This window comes from Callorhinchus milii, unplaced genomic scaffold (assembly GCF_018977255.1).
Source record: "Callorhinchus milii isolate IMCB2004 unplaced genomic scaffold, IMCB_Cmil_1.0 Scaffold5, whole genome shotgun sequence".
Classification (NCBI taxonomy): domain Eukaryota; kingdom Metazoa; phylum Chordata; class Chondrichthyes; order Chimaeriformes; family Callorhinchidae; genus Callorhinchus; species Callorhinchus milii.
Window position 1 is genome coordinate 25009014 of NW_024704746.1, and position 16110 is coordinate 25025123.

The following is a 16110-nucleotide window of genomic DNA, read 5'->3' on the forward strand; positions in this document are numbered from 1 at the left end:
AGAATGCGATCAAGTGTTAGAAAGATTGGGAGAATCCAATGATCCTTGCATTTGATATAGCGCTTTTCACGTCGGGAGGACATCCCAAAGCGCTTCACAGAACACACTGTAAAGTGAATTGACTGTATATTTGTGGGCGAACGCGGCAGCCAATTGCACACAGCAATGTCCCACAAACAGTCGTAGATTGAAAATGACCAATTTATTATTGTTTTTGGTTTTGGAGGATTATTATTAGGCTCTGTGTGGAGTAAGGAAACTTGCCCAAGGTTTCGCCCTCTGCCTGGAATTGAACTCAGGTCTCACTTGCAAAGTGAATGCTCTAACCACTAAGCTACAGGACTTTCTCCTCTCTATCACACTTTCTCTCTATTGCAATCTTTCTCCTTCTCTCACACCTATTAGTGCTTGTGATCTGATTTGATGGTATGTTTGATAGTGTCTCTGAAGCATTCAATAGGAAATTCTAGGAAAGTGAATGCTGTAAAGTAATGAATGTAAACACTAGGGGTTAATAATCCCTCCAAAACAATAATAAATTGGTGATTTTCAATCTACAACTGTTTGTGGGACATTGCTGTGCGCAATTGGCTGCCGCGTTTGCCCACAAATATACAGTCAAATTCACTTTATTGTGTGTTCTGTGAAGTGCTTTGGGACTCCTCCCGACGTGAAAAGTGCAATATCAAACGCAAGGATTATTATTATTCAGGGGCCTCCGAGCTGCAGGGGCCTCCGAGCTGCAGGTGCTAATAATCCCTCCAAAACAAATAATAAATTGGTCATTTTTAATCTACGACTGTTTGTGGGACATTGCTGTGCACAATTGGCTGCCGCGTTCGCCCACAAATATACAGTTAATTCACTTTGCAGTGTGTTCTGTGAAGCGCTTTGGGACGTCCTCCCGATGTGAAAAGCGCTATATCAAAATGCAAGGATTATTATTATTATGTAAATCTATCTGTATTATCTGCTTCAATTACTACTTACGGGAGTGAGTTCCGCATAGTGCTGCCCTCTGTCTGAAGAAGTTCCTTCTAAATTCTCATTTCAATCCTCCAGTCACTATCTTATACTCGTATTTCTATGTGAAGTCTCAGTCAGAAATAGGAACTACCTATTTGAGCTGTGACACCATGTTGTATTGGTGTCACTTGTGGTAATGTAATCACACCTGCAGCTCAGGTGGGGAGTCCTGTAGCTCAGTGGTTAGAGCACTCGCTTTGCAAGAGGGAGACCTGAGTTCAATTCCTGGCAGGGCGAAACCTTGGGCAAGTTTCCTTACTCCACACAGAGCCTAATAATAATTCCTCCAAAACCAAAAACAAAAATAAATTGGCCATTTTTAATCTACGACTGTTTGTGGGACATAGCTGTGCGCAATTGGCTGCCGCGTTCGCCCACAAATATAGAGTTAATTCACTTTGCAGTGTGTTCTGTGAAGTGCTTTGGGACATCCTCCCGATGTGAAAAGCGCTATATCAAAATGCAAGGATTATTATTATAATGTAAATCTATCTGTATTATCTCCTTCAATTACTACTTATGGGAGTGAGTTCCGCATAGTGCTGCCCTGTGTCTGAAGAAGTTCCTTCTAAATTCTCATTTCATTCCTCCAGTCACTATCTTATACTCGTATTTCTATGTGAAGTCTCAGTCAGAAATAGGAACTACCAATTTGAGCTGTGACACCATGTTGTATTGGTGTCACTTGTGGAAATTTAATCAGTCCTGCAGCTCAGGTGGGGAGTCCTGTAGCTCAGTGGTTAGAGCACTCGCTTTGCAAGAAGGATACCTGAGTTCAATTCCAGACAGGGCGAAACCTTGGGCAAGTTTCCTTACTCCACACAGAGCCTAATAATAATTTTTCCAAAACCAAAAACAAAAATAAATTGGCCATTTTTAATGTACGACTGTTTGTGGGACATAGCTGTGCACTATTGGCTGCCGCGTTCGCCCACAAATATAGAGTTAATTCACTTTGCAGTGTGTTCTGTGAAGCGCGCTATATCAAAATGCAAGGATTATTAAATATTATGTAAATCAATCTATTATCTGCTTCAATTACTACTTATGGGAGTGAGTTCCGCATAGTGCTGCCCTGTGTCTGAAGAAGTTCCTTCTAAATTCTCATTTCATTCGTCCAGTCACTATCTTATACTCGTATTTCTATGTGAAGTCTCAGTCAGAAATAGGAACTACCTATTTGAGCTGTGACACCATGTTGTTTTGGTGTCACTTGTGGCATTCTAATCAGTCCTGCAGCTCAGGTGGGGAGTCCTGTAGCTCAGTGGTTAGAGCACTCGCTTTGCAAGAGGGAGACCTGAGTTCAATTCCTGGCAGGGCGAAACCTTGGGCAAGTTTCCTTACTCCACACAGAGCCTAATAATAATTTTTCCAAAACCAAAAACAAAAATAAATTGGCCATTTTTAATCTACGACTGTTTGTGGGACATAGCTGTGCGCAATTGGCTGCCGCGTTCGCCCACAAATATCAGTTAATTCACTTTGCAGTGTGTTCTGTGAAGCGCTTTGGGACGTCCTCCCGATGTGAAAAGCGCTATATCAAAATGCAAGGATTATTATATTATGTAAATCAATCTGTATTATCTGCTTCAATTACTACTTATGGGAGTGAGTTCCGCATAGTGCTGCCCTGTGTCTGAAGAAGTTCCTTCTAAATTCTCATTTCATTCCTCCAGTCACTATCTTATACTCGTATTTCTATGTGAAGTCTCAGTCAGAAATAGGAACTACCTATTTGAGCTGTGACACCATGTTGTATTGGTGTCACTTGTGGCAATATAATCAGTCCTGCAGCTCAGGTGGGGAGTCCTGTAGCTCAGTGGTTAGAGCACTCGCTTTGCAAGAGGGAGACCTGAGTTCAATTCCTGGCAGGGCGAAACCTTGGGCAAGTTTCCTTACTCCACACAGAGCCTAATAATAATTTTTCCAAAACCAAAAACAAAAATAAATTGGCCATTTTTAATCTACGACTGTTTGTGGGACATAGCTGTGCACAATTGGCTGCCGCGTTCGCCCACAAATATAGAGTTAATTCACTTTGCAGTGTGTTCTGTGAAGCGCTTTGGGACGTCCTCCCGATGTGAAAAGCGCTATATCAAAATGCAAGGATTATTATATTATGTAAATCAATCTGTATTATCTGCTTCAATTACTACTTATGGGAGTGAGTTCCGCATAGTGCTGCCCTGTGTCTGAAGAAGTTCCTTCTAAATTCTCATTTCATTCCTCCAGTCACTATCTTATACTCGTATTTCTATGTGAAGTCTCAGTCAGAAATAGGAACTACCTATTTGAGCTGTGACACCATGTTGTATTGGTGTCACTTGTGGCAATGTATTCAGTCCTGCAGCTCAGGTGGGGAGTCCTGTAGCTCAGTGGTTAGAGCACTCGCTTTGCAAGAGGGATACCTGAGTTCAATTCCAGACAGGGCGAAACCTTGGGCAAGTTTCCTTACTCCACACAGAGCCTAATAATAATTTCCAAAACCAAAAACCAAAATAAATTGGCCATTTTTAATCTACGACTGTTTGTGGGACATAGCTGTGCACTATTGGCTGCCGCGTTCGCCCACAAATATAGAGTTAATTCACTTTGCAGTGTGTTCTGTGAAGCGCTTTGGGACGTCCTCCCGATGTGAAAAGCGCTATATCAAAATGCAAGGATTATTATATTATGTAAATCTATCTGTATTATCTGCTTCAATTACTACTTATGGGAGTGAGTTCCGCATAGTGCTGCCCTGTGTCTGAAGAAGTTCCTTCTAAATTCTCATTTCATTCCTCCAGTCACTATCTTATACTCGTATTTCTATGTGAAGTCTCAGTCAGAAATAGGAACTACCTATTTGAGCTGTGACACCATGTTGTATTGGTGTCACTTGTGGAAATGTAATCAGTCCTGCAGCTCAGGTGGGGAGTCCTGTAGCTCAGTGGTTAGAGCACTCGCTTTGCAAGGGGAGACCTGAGTTCAATTTCAGGCAGGGCGAAACCTTGGGCAAGTTTCCTTACTCCACACAGAGCCTAATAATTCCTCCAAAACCAACAATAATAAATTGGTCATTTTTAATCTACGACTGTTTGTGGGACATAGCTGTGCGCAATTGGCTGCCGCGTTCGCCCACAAATATACAGTTAATTCACTTTGCAGTGTGTTCTGTGAAGCGCTTTGGGACGTCCTCCCGATGTGAAAAGCGCTATATCAAAATGCAAGGATTATTAAATATGTAAATCAATCTGTATTATCTGCTTCAATTACTACTTATGGGAGTGAGTTCCGCATAGTGCTGCCCTCTGTCTGAAGAAGTTCCTTCTAAATTCTCATTTCAATCCTCCAGTCACTATCTTATACTCGTATTTCTATGTGAAGTCTCAGTCAGAAATAGGAACTACCAATTTGAGCTGTGACACCATGTTGTATTGGTGTCACTTGTGGTATTGTAATCAGTCCTGTAGCTCAGTGGTTAGAGCACTCGCTTTGCAAGGGGGAGACCTGAGTTCAATTCCTGGCAGGGCGAAACCTTGGGCAAGTTTCCTTACCCCACACAGAGCCTAATAATAATTCCTCCAAAACCAAAAATAATAATAAATTGGTCATTTTCAATCCACGACTGTTTGTGGGACATAGCTGTGCGCAATTGGCTGCCGCGTTCTCCCACAAATATAGTTAATTCACTTTGCAGTGTGTTCTGTGAAGCGCTTTGGGACGTCCTCCCGATGTGAAAAGCGCTATATCAAAATGCAAGGATTATTATTATTATGTAAATCTATCTGTATTATCTGCTTCAATTACTACTTACGGGAGTGAGTTCCGCATAGTGCTGCCCTCTGTCTGAAGAAGTTCCTTCTAAATTCTCATTTCAATCCTCCAGTCACTATCTTATACTCGTATTTCTATGTGAAGTCTCAGTCAGAAATAGGAACTACCTATTTGAGCTGTGACACCATGTTGTATTGGTGTCACTTGTGGCAATGTAATCAGTCCTGCAGCTCAGGTGGGGAGTCCTGTAGCTCAGTGGTTAGAGCACTCGCTTTGCAAGAAGGAGACCTGAGTTCAATTCCAGGCAGGGCGAAACCTTGGGCAAGTTTCCTTACTCCACACAGAGCCTAATAATAATTTTTCCAAAACCAAAAACAAAAATAAATTGGCCATTTTTAATCTACGACTGTTTGTGGGACATAGCTGTGCACAATTGGCTGCCGCGTTCGCCCACAAATATACAGTTAATTCACTTTGCAGTGTGTTCTGTGAAGCGCTTTGGGACGTCCTCCCGATGTGAAAAGCGCTATATCAAAATGCAAGGATTATTAAATATGTAAATCAATCTGTATTATCTGCTTCAATTACTACTTATGGGAGTGAGTTCCGCATAGTGCTGCCCTCTGTCTGAAGAAGTTCCTTCTAAATTCTCATTTCATTCCTCCAGTCACTATCTTATACTCGTATTTCTATGTGAAGTCTCAGTCAGAAATAGGAACTACCTATTTGAGCTGTGACACCATGTTGTATTGGTGTCACTTGTGGAAATGTAATCAGTCCTGCAGCTCAGGTGGGGAGTCCTGTAGCTCAGTGGTTAGAGCACTCGCTTTGCAATTGGGAGACCTGAGTACAATTTCAGGCAGGGCGAAACCTTGGGCAAGTTTCCTTACTCCACACAGAGCCTAATAATAATTCCTCCAAAACCCAAAACAATAATAAATTGGTCATTTTTAATCTACGACTGTTTGTGGGACATAGCTGTGCGCAATTGGCTGCCGCGTTCGCCCACAAATACAGAGTTAATTCACTTTGCAGTGTGTTCTGTGAAGCGCTTTGGGACGTCCTCCCGATGTGAAAAGCGCTATATCAAAATGCAAGGATTATTATAATATGTAAATCAATCTGTATTATCTGCTTCAATTACTACTTATGGGAGTGAGTTCCGCATAGTGCTGCCCTCTGTCTGAAGAAGTTCCTTCTAAATTCTCATTTCATTCCTCCAGTCACTATCTTATACTCGTATTTCTATGTGAAGTCTCAGTCAGAAATAGGAACTACCAATTTGAGCTGTGACACCATGTTGTATTGGTGTCACTTGTGGCATTGTAATCAGTCCTGTAGCTCAGTGGTGAGAGCACTCGCTTTGCAAGGGGGAGACCTGAGTTCAATTTCAGGCAGGGCGAAACCTTGGGCAAGTTTCCTTACCCCACACGCCTAATAATAATTCCTCCAAAACCAAAAATAATAATAAATTGGTCATTTTCAATCCACGACTGTTTGTGGGACATAGCTGTGCGCAATTGGCTGCCGCGTTCGCCCACAAATATACAGTTAATTCACTTTGCAGTGTGTTCTGTGAAGCGCTTTGGGACGTCCTCCCGATGTGAAAAGCGCTATATCAAAATGCAAGGATTATTATTATTATGTAAATCTATCTGTATTATCTGCTTCAATTACTACTTACGGGAGTGAGTTCCGCATAGTGCTGCCCTCTGTCTGAAGAAGTTCCTTCTAAATTCTCATTTCAATCCTCCAGTCACTATCTTATACTCGTATTTCTATGTGAAGTCTCAGTCAGAAATAGGAACTACCTATTTGAGCTGTGACACCATGTTGTATTGGTGTCACTTGTGGCAATGTAATCAGTCCTGCAGCTCAGGTGGGGAGTCCTGTAGCTCAGTGGTTAGAGCACTCGCTTTGCAAGAAGGAGACCTGAGTTCAATTCCAGACAGGGCGAAACCTTGGGCAAGTTTCCTTACTCCACACAGAGCCTAATAATAATTTTTCCAAAAACAAAAATAAATTGGCCATTTTTAATCTATGACTGTTTGTGGGACATTGCTGTGTGCAATTGGCTGCCGCGTTCGCCCAAAAATATCCAGTTAATTCACTTTGCAGTGTGTTCTGTGAAGCGCTTTGGGACGTCCTCCCGATGTGAAAAGCACTATATCAAAATGCAAGGATTATTAATATTATGTAAATCAATCTGTATTATCTGCTTCAATTACTACTTATGGGAGTGAGTTCCGCATAGTGCTGCCCTCTGTCTGAAGAAGTTCCTTCTAAATTCTCATTTCATTCCTCCAGTCACTATCTTATACTCGTATTTCTATGTGAAGTCTCAGTCAGAAATAGGAACTACCAATTTGAGCTGTGACACCATGTTGTATTGGTGTCACTTGTGGTAATGTAATCAGTCCTGCAGCTCAGTGGTTGGAGCACTCGCTTTGCAAGAGGGAGACCTGAGTTCAATTTCAGGCAGGGCGAAACCTTGGGCAAGTTTCCTTACTCCACACAGAGCCTAATAATAATTCCTCCAAAACCAAAAACAATAATAAATTGGTCATTTTTAATCTACGACTGTTTGTGGGACATTGCTGTGTGCAATTGGCTGCCGCGTTCGCCCACAAATATACAGTTAATTCACTTTGCAGTGTGTTCTGTGAAGCGCTTTGGGACGTCCTCCCGATGTGAAAAGCGCTATATCAAAATGCAAGGATTATTATTATTATGTAAATCAATCTGTATTATCTGCTTCAATTACTACTTTTGGGAGTGTGTTCCGCATAGTGCTGCCCTCTGTCTGAAGAAGTTCCTTCTAAATTCTCATTTCATTCCTCCAGTCACTATCTTATACTCGTATTTCTATGTGAAGTCTCAGTCAGAAATAGGAACTACCTATTTGAGCTGTGACACCATGTTGTATTGGTGTCACTTGTGGCTTTGTAATCAGTCCTGCAGCTCAGGTGGGGAGTCCTGTAGCTCAGTGGTTAGAGCACTCGCTTTGCAAGTGGGAGACCTGAGTTCAATTTCAGGCAGAGGGCGAAACCTTGGGCAAGTTTCCTTACCCCACACGCCTAATAATAATTCCTCCAAAACCAAAAACAATAATAAATTGATCATTTTCAATCCATGACTGTTTGTGGGACATTGCTGTGCGCAATTGGCTGCCGCGTTCTCCCACAAATATAGAGTTAATTCACTTTGCAGTGTGTTCTGTGAAGCGCTTTGGGACGTCCTCCCGATGTGAAAAGCGCTATATCAAAATGCAAGGATTATTATTATTATGTAAATCTATCTGTATTATCTGCTTCAATTACTACTTACGGGAGTGAGTTCCGCATAGTGCTGCCCTCTGTCTGAAGAAGTTCCTTCTAAATTCTCGTTTCAATCCTCCAGTCACTATCTTATACTCGTATTTCTGTGTGAAGTCTCAGTCAGAAATAGGAGCTACCAATTTGAGCTGTGACACCATGTTGTATTTGTGTCACTTGTGGTAATGTAATCATTCCTGCAGCTCAGTGGTTAGAGCACTCGCTTTGCATGAGGGAGACCTGAGTTCAATTTCAGGAAGGGCGACACCTTGGGCAAGTTTCCTTACTCCACACAGAGCCTAATAATATTTCCTCCAAAACCAAAAACAATAATAAATTGGTCATTTTTAATCTACGACTGTTTGTGGGACATTGCTGTGTGCAATTGGCTGCCGCGTTCGCCCACAAATACAGTTAATTCACTTTGCAGTGTGTTGTGTGAAGCACTTTGGGACGTCCTCCCGATGTGAAAAGCGCTATATCAAAATGCAAGGATTATTATTATTATGTCAATCTATCTGTATTATCTGCTTCAATTACTACTTACGGGAGTGAGTTCTGCATAGTGCTGCCCTCTGTCTGAAGAAGTTCCTTCTAAATTCTCATTTCAATTCTCCAGTCACTATCTTATACTCGTATTTCTGTGTGAAGTCTCAGTCAGAAATATGAACTACCTATATGAGCTGTGACACCATGTTGTTTTGGTGTCACTTGTGGCATTGCTTTTCTCTATTATACTTTCTCTCTCTCTTTCACAAAATTTATCCTTTCTAACACAATTTCTCCCTCTATCGGAATCTTTCTCTATCACACTTTCTCTCTCTATTGCAATCTTTGCCATCTCTATCACTCTTTCTATCAGAATATTTCTCCTCTGTTACAACTTTTTCCCTCTTTCACACTTTATATTGCAATCTTTCTCCTCTTTCGCACTTTCTCTCTATTCCAATCTTTCTCCTTCTTTCTAACACACTTCCTCTCCCTCACACTTTCTCACTATCGTACTTTGCCTCTGTATATTACAATCTTTCTCCTCTTTATCACACCCTCTCCCTCTATTCCAGTCTTTCTAACACACTTTCTCTCTATCGTATTCTTTCTCCTCTATTGCATTCTTTCTCCTCTTTATTCCAAACTTTCTCTTCCCTATCACACTTTCTCTCTATTTTAATCTCTCCTCTCTATCGCTCTTTCTATCAGAATCTTTCTCCTCTGTCACACTTTCTCTCTATCGCAATATTTCTTTCTATCACACTTTCTCTCTATCACACTTTTTATGTATTGCAATCTTTCTCCTCTCTATCACATTCTCTATCATACTTTCTCTTTCTATTCTAACACACTTTCTCTCTCTATCATTGTCCTTCTCTCGCTCAATTTTCTCCTCTCACATTACTTCTTTATCACAATATTTCTCATTCTTTCCAACACACTTTCTCTCTTTCAGAATCGTTCTCTTTCTCTCTATCACACTTTCTCACTATTGCAATCTTTCTCCTCTCTATCGCAACCTTTTCCGTCTCTGTCACACTCTCTCAATCAGAATATTTCTCCTCTCTATCACTTTGTCTCTATTCCAATCTTTCTCCGCTCTATTCCAATCCTCCTAACACGCACTCTCGCCCAATTTTCCTCTTCTCTCATATTTCTTCTTTAGCGCAATTTTTCTGCTTCTCTCTATTATACTTTCTCTCTTTCTATCACAATCTTTCTCCTTTCTAATACACTCTTTCTCTATTGTAAACTTTCTCCTTTCTATCATACTTTGTCTCTTAATTCCAATCTTTCTAACACTTTCTCTCTCTATATCACACTTTCTATCCAAATATTTCTCCTTCTCTCTACTGCAATCTTTCGCCACTCTAACACAGTTTTTCTATCACAACCTTTAATAATAGTAATGATCCTTGCATTTGATATAGCGCTTTTCACGTCGGGAGGACGTCCCAAAGCACTTTACAGAACACACTGTAAAGTGAATTGACTGTATATTTGCGGGCGAACGCGGCAGCCAATTGCACACAGCAATGTTCCACAAACAGTTGTAGATTGAAAATTACCAATTTATTATTGTTTTGGGTTTTTGGAGGGATTTTTATTAGGCTCTGTGTGGAGTAAGGAAACTTGCCCAAGGTTTCACCCTCTGCCTGGAATTGAACTCAGGTTTCTCATTTGCAAAGCAGGTGCTCTAACCACTGAGCTACAGGACTCTAGTAACCAACCCTGACACAAACTGACTCAAACTACACTGAACCTGCCCTGACAAGCTAACTCAATCACCCTCTCAACTAAAACCAACTCTCAACAACTGGACTGAACTCACCCTGACAAATACAACTCTCAACCAATCATTGCATAAACTGACTCAACAACACTGAACCAGTCTGAACAGAACCTGACTCGTAGCAGCCACACTGACCCAGACCCGGCAGTGACTGACTCTCGGCAGCTACACATTGCCGGTCACAAGTAAACCAGCCATGCAAACTGCTCCGACCCAGCCCTGGCAGCGACTGACCCGAGGCAACTGCACTGAGCCAGGCCTGAAAGACTCTAAACCTCAACAACTGCACTTGACCGGCCTCGACACAGTCACTGAATCTACACCTGTCCTGAACCAACTTGCACACAAACTGATGCTCCACAACCAGCCCCGACACAAACCAATTCTCAGCCAGTAAACCCAACCAACCTTGACAGACACTGGCTCAATAAACTAAACTTCACACAAAGACTATATTACCCAACGACACACAAATTCTCTGATCGCAGATCAAACTCTTGTAATAGAAGTTATCAAATCAAACCTTACACCAACTACAGTGTTGGACTTCAACCTCTGCGATTTATACAATCTGTACCAATTAATTCTACCCTCAACCCAAACTATCACCTCACCATGTTAACTCAGCAACATCTCCCCATCTTGTCCCTCTCAAACCCTAGTCTCAACCTCCAGTGTGAACCAGAGTTTGGCTCATATGTGGTTGGATGTCAGACATCCTGCATGAAGTCCACATAATGTTACCAAACCTCTGGAGTGTGGAAGAGTGCAAGAGAGAAAGAGATACAATCTTTGCCATCATCACAGGGTTCCCACTAGCACAGACTTGCCTTACTTATTCTCCACGAGTCTCAAGAAGCTAGAGAAAGAGAAATAGGGCATGAGCTTCAGTTGTCACCCTAAGCTTTCCAGGAATTTTCACTTTCCATAGAGTCCAATGTAGTGCAACACGTCTAAGTTAGACTCAGCTATAAACTAAAAGGCCCTTTACCTACATTGAACCAGTCTCAACACTAACCAATTCATGATCTACACTGAACCTGCCCAGACACAAAACAACTCAACACAGAACCAATCTCAGGATAAAATGCATTAATAAACAATTCTGACATGGATTAACTCCACAACTGCCCTGAACCAACCTCAACGGACACTGACTCCACACCTTGTCACAGTATCTTATCTCTGGGTGAGAATTACACAATGTTTAAGTGCACTCTGAAAGAGCAATCCTTCTCTTCACAATTTTGCAGGTTGTGAGGTAGTAACCAATAGAGTAACATTACCCCAAACTCAAACCTCTTACAAGAACCTGAAATTCATAGTTTGTATAATTAGTAATGTTAGAGTCAAGTGTCAGTGAAAACTCTAAACCTCAACAACTCTGGTTCATCTCCACCGCCTCCCTTTTATGCCTCAAATGTGCCCAAGACACTTTTACCCAATCAGTCCTGAGCACCTGGAACCCCTCTATGATCCAAACATTCACCGTATTTTGATTAGCCCTTTACTACCTCACAACCTGCACTGAACCAACTCGGACTCAAACTAATGATCGACAACTGCTCTAAACCATCCCTGGCACAAACTGACTCTCAGCCACTAAACTGATCAGACACTGGCTCTGGGTAAATAAACTAAACCAACCTTCACACAGCTACTGAACAACCAAAACCAAGCAAATCATTGTCTCTTTAGAAGATTATAACAGATACCATCAAATCTGATTTTACACCAAATAACTGGTGTCTGACCTCAATCTCTGCAATTCCTACAAACTTGATGAACTAAACCCTCGACCCAACCCATGAGTTCAACACATTAATCCACCAACATCTCCCTGTCCTGTCCCTCTCAAACCCCAGTTTTTGTTACTGATGACTTCTCATCTCAATCTCCAGTGTGAACCAGAGTTTGGCTCATATGCGTTCAGTTGTCAGACATCCTGCATGATGTCCATATAGTGTTGCCAAACCTCTGGGGTGCGGAAAGGTGCGAGAAAGATACCACCTTTGCTGTCAACACTGGTTTCCCACTAGTACAGACTTACCTTATCTCCACAAGTCCCAAGGCGCTAGAGGGAGAAACAGGGCGTGAGCTTCAGTCATCAGCATTTGGTTCCCATTAGCACAGACTTGGCTTCGGTTCACACCTGACATGTTGGTCACAGACCGGCATTGGCTCCAGGACAACCTTGGAATAGCTGAAGGAATCCCAGCAAAGCAACAACACTTACAGAAGCCTCGTAAAACCTGGAACAACAGTGCAGACAGAGAGCATTTCCTCTATTACTCTTACCTTACACAAATCTCAAGTTGCTGGAAGGAAAGAGGACACAAAAAAATCTTAATGTTTCCAAAAAAATACTCTGTAGTTCAACGTATACAACCTGCCCAAGCCAAGCTCTGCTGTAAATAAATTTGTTGCGAGCCCACACTGAACCAGCCTCGACTCTGACCAACTCATCAAATACACTGAAACAAACTCAGCATGAATTACAGTGATAACTGCACAGAGGATTCTCTGACAAACCAACTCAGCAGCACAAAGCCAGCCCCGACTCACCCTCACCAACCCTAGCACCCACTGACTCAAACTAATCTACACCAAAAACCTGTCATGACACAAACCAACTCTCCTGAGCTTCACTGATCAAATCCACAGAAATTCATTCTCAACAACTGCACTGAAGCCCTGACAGACTGACTCTAGTAACCAACTCTGGCCCTACTCACTAAACTGTAACTGCACTGAACCTGCCCTGACACAAGCCAACTCTCAAACACCCTCTCAACTAAACCTCAACAAACCCAATTCTCAACTACACTAAGGAAATAGACAGAAGCCAACTCTCAACAACTGGACTGAACTCACCCTCACAAACCCAACTCTGAACAAATCTCAGCAGAAACTGATTTGGCAACTACACTAAACCAGTCTGAACAGAACCTGACTCGTGGCAGCTACACTGACCCAGACCCGGCAGCAACCGACTCTCGGCAGCTGCACATTGCCGGTCACTAGCAAACCAGCCGTGCAAACTGCTCCAACCCAGCCCTGGCAGCGACTGACCCAAGGCAACTGCACTTAGCCAGGCCTGAAAGACAAACCCTCAACAACTGCACTCGACCAGCCTCGACAGACAGTCACTGTCTCTGCACCTGCCCTGAAACAACTCACACACAAACTGGTGCTCCACAACCAGCCCCAACACAAACCGACTCTTAGCCACTAAACCCAATCTACCTTGACAAACACAGGCTCTGGGCAAAGAAACTAACCTTCACACAGCTTCTCTATATTACCCAACAACAAACAAATTCACTCTGATCTCAGATCAAACTATTGTAATAGATGTTAGCAAATCTAACCTTACACCATTCAACTACAGTGTCTGACCTCAATCTCTGATTCATACAATCTGTACCAATTAATTCTACCCTCGATCCAAAATGTCACCTCACCACATTAACCCAGCAACATCTCCCCGTCCTGTACCTCTCAAACCCCGGTCTCTGTTACTAACAACTTCTAATCTCAACTGACAATGTAAACCAAAGATTGGCTCATATGTGGTCAGATGTCAGACATCCTGCATGATGTCCACATATGTTGCCAAATCTCTGGAGTGTGGAAAGGTGCGAGAGAGAAAGATACAACCTTTGCTGTCATCGCAGTGTTCCCATGAGTAGAGACTTGTTTTATCCTCCACAAGTCCCAAGGTGCTAGAGGGAGAAACGGGGCGTGAGCTTCATTCGTCACCCTAAGGTTTCCAGGAATCTTCACTTATCATGTAGTCCAACGTAGTGCAACATGTCCAAGTCAGACACCGCTCTAAACTGATAGGCTGTTTACCTATATTGAATCAGCCCCAACACAAACCAACTCTACACTGAACCAATCTCAGGATAAAAAGCATCAATAACAGAGGATCCTCTGACATACACTAACTCTCTACAACTGCCCTGAACCAACCATGACAGACACCGACTAAACACCTTGTCACAGTATCTTATCGCTTGCTGAGAATTACATGCTGTTTTAGTGCACTCTTGAAGGAGACATCCTTCTCGTCACAAATTTGCAGGTTGTGAGGCAGTAACCAATAGAGTAACCTTACCCCAAACTCTTACAAGTTCCTGAAATTCAGAGTTTGTATAATTAGTAATGTTAGTCAAGTGTCAGTGAAAACTCCAAACCTCAACAACTCTGGTTCATCTCCACCTCCTCCCTTTTGTACCTCAAATGCACCCAAGACACGTATTGTTTTTTACCCAATTAGTCCTGAGCACTTGGGACCCCTCTCTGATCTAAACATTAACCCTATTTTGATTAGCCCTTTATTGCCCCTCAACCTGCACTGAACCAACTCGGACACAAACTAATGATCAACAACTGCTCCAAACCAGCCCCAGCACAAACTGACTCTGTCGCTAAAGTGAAGCAACCTGGACAGACACTGGCTCTGGGTAAGTAAACAAAACCAACCTTCACACAGCTACTCTATATTACCCCAAACCAAGCATTGTCTCTTCAGAAGATGATAACGGATACGATCAAATCTTCAGAAGATGATAACGGATACGATCAAATCTGATTTTATACCATTTTAACTACCGTGTCTGAACTCAATCTCTGCGATTCCTACGAACTGTCAATGAATTAAACCCTCAACCCAACCTGTGAGTTCAACACATTAATCCATCAACATCTCCCCGTCCTGTCCCTCTCAAACCCCAGTCTGTTACTAACAACTTCTAATCGCAATCTCCAGTGTGAACCAAAGTTTTCCTCATACATGTTCAGATGTCAGACATCCTGCATGAAGTCCACATAGTATTGCCAAACCTCTGGAGTGTGGAAAGGTATGAGAGAGAAAGATGCCACCTTTGCCATCATCACAGTGTTCCCACTAGTACAGACTTACATTATCCTCCACGAGTCCCAAAGTGCTAGAGAGAGAAAAACAGGGCATGAACTTCAGCTGTTTGGGTCACCATTAATACAGACTTACCTTCGGGTGATAACTGAGCTCAGCGCATCAATGACTTATATCTCCCATGGGTTTCAGTTGCACCTTGTCTCCAAGTGATTCCCAGTTGGGCATCCTCAACTGAAATTCAGATGATGGTTAGAGTTAATTAATTAACATTGAGATTAACCCTAATTAACATTAAGACACAACTGCAAAACAAAGATTCAGTTATTCTGTCAATGCCATCCTAGATACGAGTTACACAATAAAAGGAAAAGCCAGACTGGTCAAAAGTTGGTCACAAACTACATCAACAGAGATGGACGGGGACAACGTCTCTGAAGTTCATTGATGTATGAAGATCCAGTGATCATCTGGTATGAACGAACATTAGCCTAGCATTCAAGAGCAATACAAACCTGCACTGACTCCAGACCAACCTCTGACTCAAGTGGAAACAATAGTAAACTAAAATCCAAGAGAAGAGCAAAGGTTAGAAAACAAAATGTGATAAATAACTGAGCTTCTCCAGAAAGAGAAATGTTTTTGGGAAATAAAATGACAAGAGAAAAACACCATCAGGCAGATGGGCACGTGATGACAGTTAGCCTAATAAGTGTCTGTTCACAAATACACATAGAATAAAACAAGTTAGAAACACAAATTCAGCTTAAACAGTCTGATGATAGTAGCCATTGCAGAGACCTGGCTACAAGATGGACATTACTGAGAGCTAAATATTCCTGGTTGTAAGA